Raw genomic sequence first — 20626 nt, forward strand, 5'->3', positions numbered from 1 at the left:
TTATTAAACAGCTAATGAGCTCCGAAGCACCAGGAGGCTGTTTATAACAATAACAAACAGTTGAATGGGAAGTTTTCATGCTTGTAAACTGTTTAATAAATGTAACCAAAGCCGACAAAGATTGAGGAAAGATGTAGACGTTCGTAAGTGCTTGCGTAAGTTCTTTCGTGAATCTGGCCCCTGCTAAATAAACCTCGCGCACTTTTGTTTAGTTTAGTTTTTTTTAATTAATACATTAGGTACATCTGCATTTGTGCAGCTACCCTAGACTATATATGAAGGGGGAGTACAGTGTTTAAAAAGCTAGCTAAGTTTAGGAAGATAAACCTTACTTCCTTTTGTTAAGTTCAGGAAGATAAACATCACTTCCTTTTATTGGGTTTCGAAAAGTAAGTCTTCCCCCCACCCCCGTCCCTTTCCTGAATTTTGCTATTTTATTAATTTAAACAAATACAGTTCCAGTTTTTACCTTAGGAATAATATTAGAGTCAACAGGTTGGAGACGATAAACTAAGTTATCAGTCACAGTTGTGTGTCCAACATCGGGAAAACGATGTTTAAAGATAAATCAGACGAAACTCAAAGATAAATCGGGGGGAAATTGATAAATTAGGACGCGTGTGCGCGTCCTAATCGGTCCTCACGAGCGCTGGTTCCTCCAGATAAGGGATTCAGCTGCCTCCTTTCCAGCATATTATCGCTAGAGACCTGAGAGTCCTCAGGGATAGACTAGTGAAGCGGAGCACTCAGCCAGTGGCAGAATTTGCGAGAGGGTGGTCGAGAATACTGAAGTCACCGGCACTCACCCGACGACCCTCACGACCCCTCGCCCGACGACCCTCATGACCCCTCGCCCGACGACCCTCATGACCCTGGTACCACCTCCTGATTACGGAAGGCAATTGGTAGCGACACGCTACAGCCGGTTGTAGTCATGACGTTATCTGACACGTTTACAGCCAACCTTAACCTAACCATGCCAGGAGTTTATTAAAGGTCACTCCTCTCCCAACCTAACCATGCCAGGAGTTTCTTAAAGGTCACTCCTCTCCCAACCTAACCATGCCAGGAGTTTCTTAAAGGTCACTCCTCTCCCAACCTAGTCAAGCTAGAGGCATGATTGATGCCAGAGAAAGGGCCGCCCTACCTGACACACTTGACTCTAAAAGCATGAGTGAATAGAGCAACATTCTAGTCTCTTAATTACCATAGCTATTATGCAGGTTTGCATAATAATGAGATTTTCGGAGGAACAGGTTTGCAACCTTTCATTAGAAAGAAAAAGCTTACAGATCTTGCGCATTAGCTGACTAGCCAGTTCCCTCTCTATGACGCTTCGTAAGAAATGCAACTGTTTTTTTCCTAACCAGAAACGTACAAACCCAAGCAATCCCAAATAACTTGTATTGTCCTATGCATGTTACGGTTCTTTAATTATTTTTCCAATATATCGCATTTTTTAACGGATTGGTCGTGTCCGTAAAAAAATCCCTGAGACCAGGAGTCATCAGTGATTAATGACTGTTCAGTGTGTTCCCGTGTGAGGAAGCTGCTTATCCTAGGTGTAATTATAATTACATTGAGATAAAAATTCCTACAAACAAAAAGCATTTGATAGTCATTATGCTTCGATCTGTAACTTTTAACTGAGGCACAAATGTTGTTTCATTTCAGTTGTTTCATGTATATTTAATAGAGATAATAAATAAATATGATTCGTCCCACACATGAAATGAAAGTGACCGCATTCGGTCCGTCCTGGACCCATACCGGTCCAGGATAGACCGAGCAAGTGATGAGGGTTTTAGGATGGACCGACCATGTGATTAGGATCCAGGACGGACCGGAACGTGCCACTTTCATTTCAGATGTGTTAATTACGCTTTTTCCTTCATACTGGTTTGACTTATTATTTTCATATTAAGACATATTTGTAATAAATGCTGTAATTTATAGTGTACATAAAACAGCACCAGGTCCTCTTTAGGAGCTTTTCCCTCTCCTAAGACGTATAGTTAGACTTTACTTGGTCTTTCTGAAGAGCTCTCTCTCACTTTCTCCTCGCTTTTAAGACATACAATCAGACGTAAAACTTTACTCATTTCTTGTGAAAATCTCACTCTTCACTCTTAAGGACACATAAATGAAAACCTGAAGCACAAATGAGTTACAGAGGGAACTTCAGTTTGCCTCGTACATGTGTACGGGACTTAAGAAGTTCACGATCGACCTAGCAAGCACATGTAGATGATTTCTTCTAGATGAGTACACACACGCGCGCGCACGCACGCACGGCGCTAAATAACCTAACCGGTCGCAATACCTGGGGCCGCACGCAAAAACTTCAACGTAACATAGCCATTGAAACCGAAGTAAACATCGAACGCAGCTAAGTTTTTCGATTTGAGTGTCGTGGAGACACCACTCGCCCAAGATAAGAGATAAACACCAGGAGATATTTACCTGTTATTATCCTGTAAACATGGTAATCGTAGTACAAATGTTCTACATCTCGCCATAAAAAAAAAAGCTTTAAATCTGCGCTCTTAAAATGTACGGAAATGTATAGGAACGTGGAATAAATTCTATTATATTAGAAGGAATTTAGAAATATTATATAAAATTACCAAATTACTAGGGGGGGTGGCCGGTTGTTCCCGGGTCTCTCTTCCCCAACCTTGGACAGACAGAAAACAAACATTCTGTTATAGATGTAGATTATAGATAAGATCAAGACGTTACATTTCAATGAAACAGCATAACAAAAAAAAACTGACAGCAAATTGTTTCTTAAAGATTTCTTATACATTGAAAGACATTTCATAAGCAAAATCATGCTGGTTTTGCCCAGCAGGGAATGACCCAATATATTGGGTCATTCCCTGCTGGGTGGTTTATATAGAGTCTTGCCCAAGCACTTTCGACGATACATGGAGGGAAGGACCTTGCATATTGCCTCTGTTATTGCGTGTGACGGGGAGAACAACCCCGTCTTAACACGCCACATATAACTGTGGCGGAAGAACGTTGTTTCAGTCACATTTGTGCAGTGATGGATAATATCTCGCTTGATAACATCTTCCATGGATAATATTTCATATGAACAGTATCTCCCATGGATAACCTGCACAATCATTAAAGAATCCCAACCACACTGCAGTTGTAATATATATTGTCATACAAACTAATTTACAAATGTGCGATACTATTATGAATTTTATCGGGTCATTATTGCCTTAAAATTGGAATATATTGTGCATAAAACCTTCATATTAAACTATTGGACTTAAAAAATCAATGGTATTTATATGAGACCTTTAAAGAAAGACAATGGAACACCTAAGATTTTTGTTGAAAAAAATTCTATTAGATTTACACATTTTAGTGTAAAATATGTAAAAATAAGTGTACAAAAATTTAGTGTAAAAATCGACTCATAAGTCGATTTACACTGTCTACTTGTGAGAGTCGAATAATGAATTTGGTAGATTCTTGCAGGAGACCTGTTTGGCCCTCTCCTGGAATTACTGAGAACTTGTGCGCTGCTGCGCTTGCATTTTTACTTACTCATTAAGGAAATGTGCTGATAGGCAAACTTTGTTCTGTTTTAGGTCCTTGCAACATTTGCAATAACGCTGCCTCCGACTCACTGCTAACTGGCAGCATCCCAAACTCGCCACTGACTAATATATATATATATATATACATATATATATATATATATATATATATATATATATATATATATATATATATATATATATATATATATATATATATTATATATATATATATGTACATTCTACAACTGATTAATCTTTGTATGTGTTTAGTACCGTATTTTCGCCTTATACTTCACACTTTAAGCCTTATTCTTGATGCAATAGTATAGCCCTACAAACCCCCATTATTCGATCCATTTGTCTACACCTGACCCCATAATGGTATAAATCCAATATGCCCTGTACTGTCCCATCACTTGAGGATGAACCATGTAGGTTCGAAACGTTGTGTAATTTTGTAATGAGTGTAGTACACGCTACAGTTATTTACTTCTTTTTCTTCACCTCGATGTGTGCGTATGTCACACCATACGCACACACGATTAAATGCACTTAACATAACATACGACATCATTATTATCTCTACATCATTATCACCAGCTGGGCACCAGACTTAATGTAATAGAAGTACCCAGTCGTTCTGGTTCTGTAATCCACATGTTGCCGCACCTTGGGCTTATTAATTGTGTCTACGAGAAGGAGATTCACCTCTTGAGCCTCGCCTAACTACTGTTGTTGTTGTTTCAGATTTAGCTACTTAGAACGAAGTGTCCATGTAGCACAGGCTATGGTGACCCCGTAAACAGTAACTACTGTATCTGACGTAATTATACCCTTCCCCCCCCCCCTCTCTCTCTCTCTCTCTCTCTTCCGCACCTTATCTTGCTTGTTATTGAAACTGTGAATGGTGGTTGTCTGGACTTCCTCTGGTACAAGGTTGTTTGGTATCTTTACAACTCTCACTGTAAAGGAGAGTTTTTCGACCTTTCTCTGACTCACATGTGTCTCCAGATTACACCTGTACCACCTTTGTACTGTTGCTCCTGAGTTCTTCCTTAATTAATCAACCTCTTCTCATCAACAAGTCTGCTAAGAACATAAGAAAAGTTCGATGGGGGCAAGGAATGATATGATGATGGTGGCCGTGCAATAGTTTCAGGTCGGGATACCAGACCGAGGTACTGAACCTGTTTGTCTAGTCTTGGTATCAGGTGGTGGTGGTGGTGCCGTGTGTGAGTACTAAGTCGGGATACCAGACCGAGGTACTGAACCTGTTTGTCTAGTCTTGGTATCAGGTGGTGGTGGTGGTGCCGTGTGTGAGTATCAGGTGGTGGTGGTGGTGCCGTGTGTGAGTATCAGGTGGTGGTGGTGGTGCCGTGTGTGAGTATCAGGTGGTGGTGGTGGTGCCGTGTGTGAGTATCAGGTGGTGGTGGTGGTGCCGTGTGTGAGTATCAGGTGGTGGTGGTGGTGCCGTGTGTGAGTATCAGGTGGTGGTGGTGGTGCCGTGTGTGAGTACTGAGTCGGGATACCAGACCGAGGTACTGAACCTGTTTGTCTAGTATGAGTATCAGGTGGTGGTGGTGGTGCCGTGTGTGAGTATCAGGTGGTGGTGGTGGTAGTGCCGTGTGTGAGTATCAGGTGGTGGTGGTGGTGCCGTGTGTGAGTATCAGGTGGTGGTGGTGGTGCCGTGTGTGAGTACTGAGTCGGGATACCAGACCGAGGTACTGAACCTGTTTGTCTAGTCTGAGTATCAGGTGGTGGTGGTGGTGCCGTGTGTGAGTATCAGGTGGTGGTGGTGATGCCGTGTGTGAGTATCAGGTGGTGGTGGTGGTGCCGTGTGTGAGTATCAGGTGGTGGTGGTGGTGCCGTGTGTGAGTATCAGGTGGTGGTGGTGGTGCCGTGTGTATCAGGTGGTGGTGGTGGTGCCGTGTGTGAGTATCAGGTGGTGGTGGTGGTGCCGTGTGTGAGTATCAGGTGGTGGTGGTGGTGCCGTGTGTGAGTATCAGGTGGTGGTGGTGGTGCCGTGTGTGAGTATCAGGTGGTGGTGGTGGTGCCGTGTGTGAGTATCAGGTGGTGGTGGTGGTGCCGTGTGTGAGTATCAGGTGGTGGTGGTGGTGCCGTGTGTGAGTATCAGGTGGTGGTGGTGGTGCCGTGTGTGAGTATCAGGTGGTGGTGGTGGTGCCGTGTGTGAGTATCAGGTGGTGGTGGTGGTGCCGTGTGTGAGTATCAGGTGGTGGTGGTGGTGCCGTGTGTGAGTATCAGGTGGTGGTGGTGGTGCCGTGTGTGAGTATCAGGTGGTGGTGGTGGTGCCGTGTGTGAGTATCAGGTGGTGGTGGTGGTGCTGTGTGTGAGTATCAGGTGGTGGTGGTGGTGCCGTGTGTGAGTATCAGGTGGTGGTGGTGGTGCCGTGTGTGAGTATCAGGTGGTGGTGGTGGTGCCGTGTGTGAGTACTAAGTCGGGATACCAAGTTGGTGTACCGCATGTTGTATATTTCGTAATTATTGCTTTACATATCCTCACAAGCACTTCGGGGGCCAGTGAGCCGAGGTGCTCCGGACTCACCAATCTTGTATTACGAAAGAGATTGTTACCGTGAGAAACTGAAGACATTACTCGGAGCTTGTTACATTATTACTTAACTTTTTGAACTATGCTAATGTCTAATTATTGTCTTTAAAATATTTATTTAAAAATAACAGCATATATACACTATGATGCAGGCAGTACACAACTCTCCTCCTGTAATTATTTTTATTATATTAGTGATTTACAGTGTAGTATATATAAGTATAAAGTATAATAGGGAAAAAAGCAAGATGGAGGCACATAGGTAATTTTCTTAGCGTATAAAAGATCCATATCAGTGACCTGTAATGTGGTGGCGGCCTGCAGTATATTCCACTAACTATGCTACCGGGGCTTCTGGTTGGGCCCTGGCTGTTTACCTGCTGAGCTAAACTACCCAATTAATAACCGCAACTCCGCCGACTAGCTCGTAATCACCAGATAGTGGGCGGCGTTACGTAACAGCTTAATTGGCTATTAAATTACATAGGTTGTTGCAGTATATATCTGAGAGTAAGGGCCAGGGTGTGGTCGATTATGTGGTAGTGTCCTGGCCCATCCCCTTACCCTTCGTGGTCCGTCACCCACGCATGTTCCCACCCATGACCTGAGATTAAGGGGTCCTGACCCCAATCAGTGTCATAGGGGTCAGTGTCATGGGTTAGTGTCTTGACTCCTGCCCTTACAACACATGGCCTCATTCATTACATGTGTATCTCCACTCAAAGTTCGTTTAAACAGAACTGACAAAGCAAAAAACAGCCTTAGGAAAACTGAGGAGATTTTGTAGGCTGACACATACAGCTACACTTACACAAGGCTCTACTCTGGCCCATCTCCTCCATGGAGAAGGACCTCCATCTATCCTGCACAACCAGAGACGGGTTTGGTTCCTGTCACGTCTGTTGTCACAGTGACTCACTGCTGTTGTTATGCATAGATAGACAGATATACATGTTTGTTCATTCATGTTTAGGATAGGTTAGGTTAGGTTAGGTTAGGTTAGGTTAGGTTTGATTATGTTGGTTTAGGTTAGGTTAAGTTAGATTATTTCAGGTTTGGTTATGTTAGGTTTGTTTAAATTAATTTAAAGTAGGTTAGGTTACATAAGATTAGTTATTGGGATATAAATACTCATTCATGTAAAAATTAGGTTAAGTAAGTTATAATTTTTTGTTATTCATAAATGTATTAGTGTTTATATTTTATTCAGCATGAACATACAATAATTAGCATAGTGTATAAAGTACATTATACACAATACAAATGTTTGATCACCCTCGACCCGAGCACAAAAATAGCAAGTAATTGTCAAGTCATATGTTAAATAATCACAAGATAACATTAACTGTAAGCAGTCTTATAAACCTTATTTATACTTCAACCTTCTAAGAAACTGCAGTAGTGTATTATCACACAATATATATTTAATAAGTACTCTTACGTGGTTCTTACCTTATTCCCAGATATTTTTAGGGAGTTCTTCTGTTGTCTTATGATATTCCCTTAAGTGGTTCTTTTGTTGTTTCTACTTACTCTTTCAAGTGGTTCACTGTTCTCAGGTACTCTTTCAAGTGGTTCTCTGTTCTCAGGTACTCTTTAAGTGGTTCACTGTTCTCAGGTACTCTTTAAGTGGTTCACTGTTCTCAGGTACTCTTTTAAGTGGTTCACTGTTCTCAGGTACTCTTTTAAGTGGTTCACTGTTCTCAGGTACTCTTTTAAGTGGTTCACTGTTCTCAGGTACTCTTTAAGTGGTTCACTGTTCTCAGGTACTCTTTAAGTGGTTCACTGTTCTCAGGTACTCTTTTAAGTGGTTCACTGTTCTCAGGTACTCTTTAAGTGGTTCACTGTTCTCAGGTACTCTTTAAGTGGTTCACTGTTCTCAGGTACTCTTTAAGTGGTTCACTGTTCTCAGGTACTCTTTTAAGTGGTTCACTGTTCTCAGGTACTCTTTCAAGTGGTTCTCTGTTCTCAGGTACTCTTTAAGTGGTTCACTGTTCTCAGGTACTCTTTAAGTGGTTCACTGTTCTCAGGTACTCTTTCAAGTGGTTCTCTGTTCTCAGGTACTCTTTCAAGTGGTTCTCTGTTCTCAAGTACTCTTTAAGTGGTTCTCTGTTCTCAGGTACTCATTAAGTGGTTCTCTGTTCTCAAGTACTCTTTAAGTGGTTCTCTGTTCTCAAGTACTCTTTAAGTGGTTCACTGTTCTCAGGTACTCTTTCAAGTGGTTCTCTGTTCTCAAGTACTCTTTAAGTGGTTCTCTATTGTTCCACGGTATTCCTAATAAGTTTAATAAAATCCTTTGCCAGTTTATTCATTGTTGTTTTTTCTTGTCGAAATTTTCTCCAAGTCAACATGTCGGGATCATAAAACATAAGTCTCAAGAATCTAGTGTTTCTTACAATCTAATTAATCTGGATTATGAAGTATATGTGATTCAATACTAGACTATCAATTTCGATTTTTTTAATCATTCTTTTAAATACTGTTGCGGAGTAGAAGTTTTCTGTAAAATGAGTGGTTTGAGGGCTCTTGTCATCTTTTTGTATGCCCCATTAAGCGTTTCCAATAACATTTTTAATTAAAGTTATTAAACAAATCCACAAGGGCCGTGAGGAGGATTCGAACCTGCATCCGAGAGCATCCCAGACGCTGCCTTAATCTGTTCATTTGATTTGTTCATTTGATGCATCACGCAATTGTGATTTCTGTGTGTATTAAAGTTATTGTTTCCTTAATTCAGTAAAGTTTCCCGAAACTTTAAAACGCGATATCTTCATTAGATTTTATTATAAATTACAGTATTATCCCAACAAAAATTTATTCCTCGCAGGTGAGAGATACATCACCGAGCTACTTCATCAGTGCCAAGCCACAGTGTTGGTAACAAATAAACATATTTAACACCTGCACAATTTTGGCTTTTAACGTAATGAAATCCTGTACCAAAAGTGGCTGGTGGGATCATTGCTTGCTAACCTTGTTTCTCTTGATCGAGTTAGCTCCAGTAGCTGCACATCACAGCTGGGTGTAGGAGGTTGTTGGTGTGTGTGAGTTGATACTTAAGACAGTCACAGGGGCAGTTGTGTGGTCATATATATATATATATATATATATATATATATATATATATATATATATATATATATGTGTGTGTGTGTGTGTGTGTGTGTGTGTGTGTGTGTGTGTGTGTGTGTGTACTCACCTAGTTGTACTCACCTAGTTGTGTTTGCGGGGGTTGAGCTCTGGCTCTTTGGTCCCGCCTCTCAACCGTCAATCAACAGGTGTACAGATTCATGAGCCTATTGAGCTCTGTCATATCTACACTTGAAACTGTGTATGGAGTCAGCCTCCACCACATCACTTCCTAGTGCATTCCATTTGTCAACCACTCTGACACTAAAAAAGTTCTTTCTAATATCTCTGTGGCTCATTTGGGCACTCAGTTTCCACCTGTGTCCCCTTATGCGTGTTCCCCTTGTGTTAAATAGACTGTCTTTATCTACCCTATCAATCCCCTTCAGAATCTTGAATGTGGTGATCATGTCCCCCCTAACTCTTCTGTCTTCCAGCGAAGTGAGGTTTAATTCCCGTAGTCTCTCCTCGTAGCTCATACCTCTCAGCTCGGGTACTAGTCTGGTGGCAAACCTTTGAACCTTTTCCAGTTTAGTCTTATCCTTGACTAGATATGGACTCCATGCTGGGGCTGCATACTCCAGGATTGGCCTGACATATGTGGTATACAAAGTTCTGAATGATTCTTTACACAAGTTTCTGAATGCCGTTCGTATGTTGGCCAGCCTGGCATATGCCGCTGATGTTATCCGCTTGATATGTGCTGCAGGAGACAGGTCTGGCGTGATATCAACCCCCAAGTCTTTTTCCTTCTCTGACTCCTGAAGAATTTCCTCTCCCAGATGATACCTTGTATCTGGCCTCCTGCTCCCTACACCTATCTTCATTACATTACATTTGGTTGGGTTAAACTCTAACAACCATTTGTTCGACCATTCCTTCAGCTTGTCTAGGTCTTCTTGAAGCCTCAAACAGTCCTCTTCTGTTTTAATCCTTCTCATAATTTTAGCATCGTCCGCAAACATTGAGAGAAATGAATCGATACCCTCCGGGAGATCATTTACATATATCAGAAACAAGATAGGACCGAGTACAGAGCCCTGTGGGACTCCACTGGTGACTTCACGCCAATCGGAGGTCTCACCCCTCACCGTAACTCTCTGCTTCCTATTGCTTAGATACTCCCTTATCCACTGGAGCACCTTACCAGCTACACCTGCCTGTCTCTCCAGCTTATGTACCAGCCTCTTATGCGGTACTGTGTCAAAGGCTTTCCGACAATCCAAGAAAATGCAGTCCGCCCAGCCCTCTCTTTCTTGCTTAATCTGTGTCACCTGATCGTAGAATTCTATCAAGCCTGTAAGGCAAGATTTACCCTCCCTGAATCCATGTTGGCGATTTGTCACGAAGTCCCTTCTCTCCAGATGTGTTACCAGGTTTTTTCTCACGATCTTCTCCATCACCTTGCATGGTATACAAGTCAAGGACACTGGCCTGTAGTTCAGTGCCTCTTGTCTGTCGCCCTTTTTGTATATTGGGACCACATTCGCCGTCTTCCATATTTCTGGTAGGTCTCCCGTCTCTAGTGATTTACTATACACTATGGAGAGTGGCAAGCAAAGTGCCTCTGCACACTCTTTCAGTACCCATGGTGAGATCCCATCTGGACCAACCGCCTTTCTAACATCCAGATCCAGCAGGTGTCTCTTGACCTCCTCTCTCGTAATTTCGAACTCCTCCAAGGCCGCCTGGTTTACCTCCCTTTCTCCTAGCACAGTGACCTCACCCTGTTCTATTGTGAAGACCTCCTGGAACCTCTTGTTGAGTTCCTCACACACCTCTCTGTCATTCTCTGTATACCTGTCCTCGCCTGTTCTAAGTTTCAATACCTGTTCTTTCACTGTTGTTTTCCTTCTGATGTGACTGTGGAGTAGCTTTGGTTCGGTCTTGGCTTTGTTTGCTATATCATTTTCAAAATTTTTCTCTGCTTCTCTTCTCACCCTGACGTACTCATTCCTGGTTCTCTGGTATCTCTCCCTGCTTTCTGGTGTTCTGTTATTCCGGAAGTTCCTCCACGCCACACTGTGTGTGTGTGTGTGTGTGTGTGTGTGTGTGTGTGTGTGTGTGTGTGTGTGTGTGTGTGTGTGTGTGTGTGTATTCACCTCTTTGTACTCACCTATTTGTGATTGCGGGGGTTGAGCTCTGGCTCTTCGGTCCCGCTTCTGTGCGTGTGTGTGTTACGGTAGACTTAGCAGTCAGTATGTTTCCTCCTTCAGTCTTGCGTAACCTTTTAAGGGAGATCTTGACAAGGTGTTCAACGCCCCTTGTTGAATGCATAAATACATACACTCATGAATACAGATTCAAATTTATTCATACATACAGACACAAGGTGCAAGGAGAGCTAATATGACCAGTTCTCTGGACAAGATATCTGCGTGCGTGCGTGCGTGCGTGTGTGTGTGTGTGTGTGTGTGTGTGTTTATTATATGTGCCTGCAGAATCGAGCTATTAGCTCTTGGACCCTCTATTACCCTTTTTCTTATATTATGTCTACTATATATATTTATATCTAACACACACACACACACACACACACACACACACACACACACACACACACACACACACACACACACACACACACACACACACACACACACACACACACACACACACACACACACACACACTTCTTAACCCAGCATGTCAGAGAACCCACAAGGATGAGAGGAAATGACGAACCAGCGAGACTCGACCTGGTTTTCACCCTGAACGACTCTGACATAAGAGAAATCAGTTTTGAGGACCCAGTAGGAATGAGCGACCATAGTGTATTGGTGTTTGAGTACCTGATTGAAGAAGGGTTATTGAACTCGAGGAGGTATACCGAAACCAAAAGGTTAGCATACCGAAAGGGAAACTATGAGGAAATAAGAAAATGCCTAGCAGATATAGCATGGGAAACAGAGCTCAGGGAAAAGACGGCCCAAGATATGATGGAATACATCATGCAAAAATGCAAGGACGCAGCAAACAAGTTTGTCCCAGTCCAAAAGGAAAACAGTGAAATGAAGATGAGAAACCCATGGTTTAATCAGAGATGTAGGCTAGCTAAGCAGCAAAGTAAAAGGGTATGGAGAAACTATAGGAATAACAGGACACTGGAGAGCAGAGAAAGATACCAGAATGCCAGGAATGAATGTGTCAGGATGAGAAGAGAGGCAGAAAGACAATACGAAAATGACATCGCAAGCAAGGCAAAGACTCAGCCTAAATTGCTGCATAGCCACATCAGGAGAAAAACAACAGTAAAGGAACAGGTTATGAAATTAAGGATAGGGGCAGAAGGATTCACTACAAACGACAAGGAAGTGTGTGAGGAACTGAATAAGAAATTCCAAGAGGTCTTCACCTTACAGCAAGGAGAAATCCCAGAGACAACAGAGGGAATAGCTAACCAGGAACCACTGGAAGAGTTTGAGATTACCAGCGGGGAAGAAAGGAAGTGTTTACTTGAATTGGATGTGACAAAGGCTACAGGCCCAGATGGAATCTCCCCTTGGATACTAAAGGAAGGAGCAGAAGAACTGTGCCTCCCGCTCTCCATGGTGTATAACAAATCACTGGCAACAGGGGAACTGCCAGAAATTTGGAAAGCAGCTAACGTAGTCCCGATATACAAGAAAGGGGATAGACAGGAGGCACTGAATTACAGACCAGTGTCCCTAACCTGCATACCATGCAAGATGATGGAGAAGATTGTGCGAAGAAATCACACACACACACACACACACACACACACACACACACACACACACACACACACACACACACACACACACATGGAGATGCAGGCTGGAGTGAGAGGGAAGGTACTCCGTTGGATACAGGAGTACCTAAGTAACAGGAGACAACGAGTCAGTGTGAGGGGTGAGGTCTCAGATTGTTGAGACGTTACGAGTGGAGTACCGCAGGGGTCAGTCCTTGGACCTATACTGTTTCTGATATATGTAAATGATCTTCCAGAGGGTATAGAATCGTTTCTCTCAATGTTTGCCGATGATGCAAAAATTATGAGGAGGATTGAAACTGAGGACGATAGTAGGAGGCTACAAGATGACCTAGACAGACTGAGTGAATGGTCCAACAAATGGCTGTTGAAGTTCAACCCGAGTAAATGCAAAGTAATGAAACTAGGTGATGGAAATAGGAGGCCAAACACAGGATACAGAATAGGAGATGAAGTACTTAATGAAACGAACAGAGAGAAAGATCTAGGAGTTGATATCACACCAAACCTGTCTCCTGAAGCCCACATAAAAAGAATAACGTCTGCGGCATATGCGAGGCTGGCTAACATCAGAACAGCGTTCAGGAACCTGTGTAAAGAATCATTCAGAATCTTGTACACCACATATGTAAGACCAATCCTGGAGTATGCGGCCCCAGCATGGAGCCCGTACCTTGTCAAGCACAAGACGAAGCTGGAAAAAGTCCAAAGGTATGCTACTAGACTAGTCCCAGAACTAAGAGGCATGAGTTACGAGGAAAGGCTGCGGGAAATGCACCTTACGACACTGGAAGACAGAAGAGTGAGGGGAGACATGATCACAACCTACAAAATCCTCAGAGGAATCGACCGGGTAAACAAGGATAAACTATTCAACACTGGTGGGACGCGAACAAGGGGACACAGGTGGAAACTGAGTACCCACATGAGCCACAGAGACGTTAGAAGGAACTTTTTCAGTGTCAGAGTAGTTTACGGATGGAATGCACTAGGCAGTGATGTAGTGGAGGCTGACTCCATACACAGTTTTAAATGTAGATATGATAGAGCCCAGTAGACTCAGGAATCTGTACACCAGTTGATTGACAGTTGAGAGGCGGGACCAAAGAGCCAAAGCTCAACCCCCGCAAGCACAAATAGGTGAGTACACACACACACACACAGGGGGCCAGGTAGCCTGGTGGATAGCGCGCAGGACTCGTAATTCTGTGGCGCGGGTTCGATTCCCGCACCCGGCAGAAACAAATGGGCAAAGTTTCTTTCACCCTGAATGCCCCTGTTACCTAGCAGTAAATAGGTACCTGGGAGTTAGTCAGCTGTCACGGGCTGCTTCCTGGGGTGTGTGTGTGTGTGTGTGTGTGTGTGTGTGTGTGTGTGTGTGTGTGTTAGGTAATTACACACACACACACACACACACACACATGATAAGATAAAGATTAGGCTATTTAGATAAATATAAAGAGAGGCTATTTAACACAAGGGGCACACGCACTAGGGAAATTATGTGGAAACTGAGTGCCCAAATGAGCCACAGAGATATTAGAAAGAACTTTTTTAGTGTCAGAGTGGTTGACACATGGAATGCATTAGGAAGTGATGTGGTGGAGGCTGACTCCATTCACAGTTTCAAGTGTAGATATCATAGAGGCCAATAGGCTCAGGAATCTGTATACCTGTTGATTGACGGTTGAGAGGCGGGACCAAAGAGCCAGAGCTCAACCCCCCCCCGCAAGCACAATTAGGTAAGTGCAATTAGGTGAGTACACATGCCACCCCAGAAAGCAGCCCGTAGCAGCTGTCAAACTCCCAGGTACCTATTTACTGCTAGTTGAACAGGACATCAAGAGAAGGAAACTCTGCCCATTTTAATTCTGCCTCGCCCAGGAATCGAACCCAGGTCCTTAGGACTACAACTCCGAGCACTATCCTCTCAGCTGCTGGAGGTTCTGTATATGTGTGTGTGAGTGATAAAGAACATGGAAGTGTTGTGTTTTCTGCCTTTGAACATCCATGATCAATCGTAAAATGAGTTTAATGATTAAAATTAGACACTGCTGAACACCCAATTAATGCTTAATGATCCCAAACCAGTGTAAACAAATAAAAATAATTACGAAACATACACAGGCCGTCCGTATATACGGTTTCAGTAATCTATATAGTCTTTGACTCCCCAACCCCAACAGCACGGAACAATTTGATCAAACACCTGTATTTTTCACAACTGTTTTATTCTATTGAATTATCATAGATAATAGTAATGCAGTGTACCATGGATGTCAAGATTTTGATTAATATGAATTTTAGTTCAGGGCGCATGAGTGCTTCACACAGACGTATCTTTCTCTTGATGTGTATTCTGTGTACATGGTGGTGTTGTCTTTGTTAGATGCAAGACAATGGGAGACTTTGCTCCTTTCACTATGGCTTGGATATTATATTGTGGAAAACTTTCAAATTCACCTCGTTACGTATGCCACTCACTGCTTTCAGTGTGGGTAGAATTTTAGTCAACTCATCAACCACACAGAATGTTAGGCGTTGTGAGGTAATTCCTTGACAAGACTGTGAGGTATTTTCCTCGCACGACTGTGAGGCGCTGTGAGGTAATTCCTTGGCAGAATTGTGTTTCTTAAGCGACTTCTCAGAGTACACAATAAAGACAGTCGATGTTCGAAGTTTGAAGTACGAACCAGTTGAAGTTATCGTATGTGTAGCCAGCTTTTGAAAAACTATTATAAAAATGACTTGCTAGAAACGTCTCTTCATTTCTCTGGACGTAATACTACTACAATGGTGGCCTGGAAGATGAATTTTAACTCTGAATTAATTCTAAACTATGGTTATCACTGCTAAAAGTAATATATATATATATATATATATATATATATATATATATATATATATATATATATATATATATATATATATATATATATATATATATATATATATATATATATATATAAATTTGTGAGGGTACCACCTCTGGTGCCAATGTGGGGACCCATAGCCTCGGATATATATATATATATATATATATATATATATATATATATATATATATATATATATATATATATATATATATATATATATATATATTATGCTAATGTTTATTTTCCAGTATAGTATGGATGTTATTATTTGAAAATCATGTTGTAGGTATTTAACAAAATGGTATGAGATGTAACTGAGGTAAAAGATGAGTTCTTGGAATAATGCATTTTTACGCTGTTCCCGTCTTATGAACCCGTATGGTGTCCTCAACATACTGAGGACACCATAAACTGATGGTGCCTCTGATATATGAACTCTTATAGTATCCCAGACATATAAACTCTGATGGTGTGCCCGACATACAAATCTTAAATGTGTCCCAAACATACTAATTCTCATTGTGTCTCTTGCACTCAAACTCTTATGGCGTTCCTCATCATGAGAACTGTTTATGATGTCCCGCATATTTAATTTCCCGCTGTTTCCCAGCATGTGCACGAGACATGTCCCCCGCCATGTGCACACTCTCGTGTCCCCCCAACATGGACACTCTGGGTGTTAACAACACACCCCCAAACCCCTGGAGTAACAGGACAGTTTGAGTTGCGACGGGTTAATAATACAGACCTTATAAGGTTGCCTGTTTCTTTATTTGGGGTTTTTAGTTTATCTGCTAGTCGTTATCTATCACACGGCGTCACAGAGTCACTCACCCACCTTCCCACAACCACTGATACGCACTGCCATCCACCACAACCACCACCTTCCCAGACAGATAAGCACACGCACCCACCGTCACTGATACGCAAAAAAATACAGGGCTTAATGGCCATCCCTAATGCACTTGCAGATATAAAATGAATATCGCAAGAGGTATGAGAGGCGAAGACGTACCGAGTTTCGTAAGACACGAGGAACATATTGAATTACGTGAAGACCAGACGCTGACAAAAGGTAGGGGAAGGGAGATATTCGAGGATAGGAGAGGGGGAAGACTGGGAGAGAGGAATGGAATGGTTGGTGTGATGTGTGTGTGTGGGAAGGGAAAGGGTGCCACTGCGGGTTTACTTATGAAGAACTACTATAATATTCCAGTCCCCAGTCTGCACATCTTCTCCTGCACGGGTTCTGTTCTTATGTTAAGAATGTTTCTTTGTTTTATGCATTGATGGTGTCCTAAGCGCTGGGGTTTGGTCCTGGGAAAGCGGTTTAGGTAACGTTCTCCATTAATATAATGTCATATTGTACAGTACTGATATAATAGTGCACTACTGATTGGAAGACGAATGCTAATTTATGATAATTATAATGGAAGTAGTCAAATAATAGTAATAAATACACATTATAATCATTAATAATGATAACGTCAAGAACAGTATAGTGATCTGAGACCGCTCTTATGGACCATTCCACAGAGGCGAGTGTACTCTACGATAGTGTGCTGCCACCACTCTTATGGAACAACGAAGACATCTTGAAGATAATACCAGACTAGCCCCTATGCAGATGATGGTTCAAAAACATTTAGGAGACAAGAAGATGTAAATCGCATCAAGGAAACCTTTAAAACTGATTTATCTTGTGGACGACGATAACAAGTTATTCTTGCCCCAGAAAAAAAAACAACAGCTGATGGCTATCAGTCACTGTGGCACTAAATATACCGTCCTGCCATAAGATTAAGCAACTCCAACATGCACTCCATCAATTGTCAAATTAGGTTATCTTGAGATGATTTCGGGGCTTTAGTGTCCCCGCGGCCCGGTCCTCGACCAGGCCTCCACCCCCAGGAAGCAGCCCGTGACAGCTTACTAACACCCAGGTACCTATTTTACTGCTAGGTAACAGGAGCATAGGGTGAAAGAAACTTTGCCCAATGTTTCTCGCCGGCGCCTGGGATCGAACCCAGGACCACAGGATTACAAGTCCAGCATGCTGTCCGCTCGGCCGACCGGCTCCCTATATGTAGGAGGGGAAAATTGATAAGAAAAAAATCTGTCATTCAATATATGTGAAAAATGTTGCCCCCAAATGCACTAAGAAGCTTGCTAGTCTTGGTAGGGAAGAGCATCATCACCCAGACGCTAAGGACGTGTAACGCTTCAACTCGCACATCAACAAGTCACTATCCACGTAAAACAGTATATAAACAGAAAGTAACAATGAAACACCACAGAAAGTAATAATAAAATGCCGTACACGAAATAATTATGATGACTGAGTTAAACTTTCACAGAAGACGTTGCAGAAATCTTCATCAAGGGATTCATACACTGAGAGTTATACCACCACGTCTCAGTGTATATACACTGAGAGATATACCCCCGCTTCTCAGTGTATATACACTGAGAGATATACCCCTGCATCTCAGTGTATATACACTGATAGTTATACCCCCGCTTCTCAGTGTATATACACTGAGAGATATACCCCCGCTTCTCAGTGTATATACACTGAGAGATATACCCCTGCATCTCAGTGTATATACACTGAGAGATATACCCCCGCTTCTCAGTGTATATACACCGAATGTGCAATTTCAACTTGAGCTATGGTGAAGTCTGAAGTATACTTGCGGGTTGCCCAGTGAGGTGTTAATAACATCCGGGTGGTTGATAGGCCTTAACCCTAACATAAAAAAGAATGACCGAGATGTACAGAGTCGTTAACATTCCAGAATAAAGAGGCACCCAACTTAGGTTTACAGAGACATCAGTTTCGTAAGACCTTAATGTCTGCAGTTTTATATACCTTTCCGAACTTCTTGCAAGGAGTTCACCAGTGTCCATTGTCTTAAAATATAGTCGTTGTAATTATGACAAACATTTGTTTGAAAAGTGCCGTTATAACCTAAGATAAACTTTTATAAAAAAAAAAATGTGGAAGCCTTCTGAGAAGAAATTGGTACGATCTGTAAATATTTTGACGTCCTAGATGATTTCTTATTTAATAACACCTCCCCCTACCTCCCTGTTTGCTTTCTTCCTACCCTGTCTGCCTGTCTCCGTCTCTTCCAGTTTTCTTCCCTGTTTATCTCTCTCTCCGTGCCTTGAAGGTTCTCTTGCCTGCCTCTCTGCCCTGGATGAGCAGCGAGGGTGCCCTCGGGTCCCCGGCTCCCTCGGGGCCTCTGGACAATAAGAACAATATTCCTTCTTAATGCCACTCCATCTCCGGTCCTGCCCAGGCATTATTAAAGAAGGCGCTCTTATGCATTATTGACTCATATTCTGTGTTGACACACTGTCGAAGTGTATATGTGTATACATGTACTCACCTAGTTGTGCTTGCTTGAGGTTCATCTCTTTGGTCCCGCCTCTCAACTGTCACTCTACTGGTGTACAGGTTCCTGAGCGTATCGGGCTCTATCATATCTTCATTTCAAACTGTGTATGGAGTCAGCCTCCACCACATCACTTTCTAACGCATTCCATTTATTAACTAGTCTCACACTGAAAGAGTTCTTTCTAATGTCTCTGTGGCTCATTTTGTATGTGTGTGTGTACTCACTTATTTGTACTGACCTATTTGTGCCTTCTGGATCGAGTTCTACCTCTTGGACCCCCGCTTTTCTAGTAGTTGGTTGTCTAATGCAATGAATCCTGACCTATTTCCCTATCATACCTGCCTTTAAAGTTATGAATGGAGTTTACCTCCACAGCCTGCTCCTTTAGGTTATTCCATTTACTCATTACCCTTACGCTAAAGGAGAACTTTCTAACATCCCTATGACACATCTGAGTCTCATGCTTCTAAGTGTGTGTGTGTGTGTGTGTGTGTGTGTGTGTGTGTGTGTGTGTGTGTGTGTGTGTGTGTGTGTGTGTGTGTGTGTGTGTGTGTGTGTGTGTGTGTGTGTGTGTGTGTGTGTGTGTGTGTGTGTGTGTGTGTGTGTGTGTGTGTGTGTGTGTGTGTGTGTGTGTGTGTGTGTGTGTGTGTGTGTGTGTGTGTGTGTGTGTGTGTGTGTGTGTGTGTGTGTGTGTGTGTGTGTGTGTGTGTGTGTGTGTGTGTGTGTGTGTGTGTGTGTGTGTGTGTGTGTGTGTGTGTGTGTGTATGTGTGTGTGTGTGTGTGTGTGTGTGTGTGTGTGTGTGTGTGTGTGTGTGTGTGTGTGTGTGTGTGTGTGTGTGTGTGTGTGTGTGTGTGTGTGTGTGTGTGTGTGTGTGTGTGTGTGTGTGTGTGTGTGTGTGTGTGTGTGTGTGTGTGTGTGTGTGTGTGTGTGTGTGTGTGTTTATAGAGTCAGTATACGCGGACACATAACCTTCCAACATGACGAAACGGTTCAATATATGTATATGAGATCCTTCTCTAATTATACCTAAAGAAGGAATATTTTCTTGCTCGTCAAGAGACCCAGAGAGAGGTAGGGACCTGAGGGCACCCTCGCTGCTCATCCAGGGCAGGGAGGGGAAACAGTTAGAAAGATACGAAGTGAGGGAAGAGGGGAGAGAATTAGAAAGTCAGGGAGGCAAGAGGGGAGATATTCCTCACTTACGTATGGCATGTTTATATTTGCTTCTCTGAGACTCTTAGACAATGTTCCTTGGTTCTCTGGGGAAATCTTTTTATTGATTCTATTCTCATTGTGTTTAGTGTGGTCTTTATGTCTTTAGGGTGACCTATGTGCCTGTAGGGTGACTT

This window comes from Procambarus clarkii, chromosome 24 (assembly GCF_040958095.1).
Source record: "Procambarus clarkii isolate CNS0578487 chromosome 24, FALCON_Pclarkii_2.0, whole genome shotgun sequence".
NCBI classification, from domain to species: Eukaryota; Metazoa; Arthropoda; class Malacostraca; order Decapoda; family Cambaridae; genus Procambarus; species Procambarus clarkii.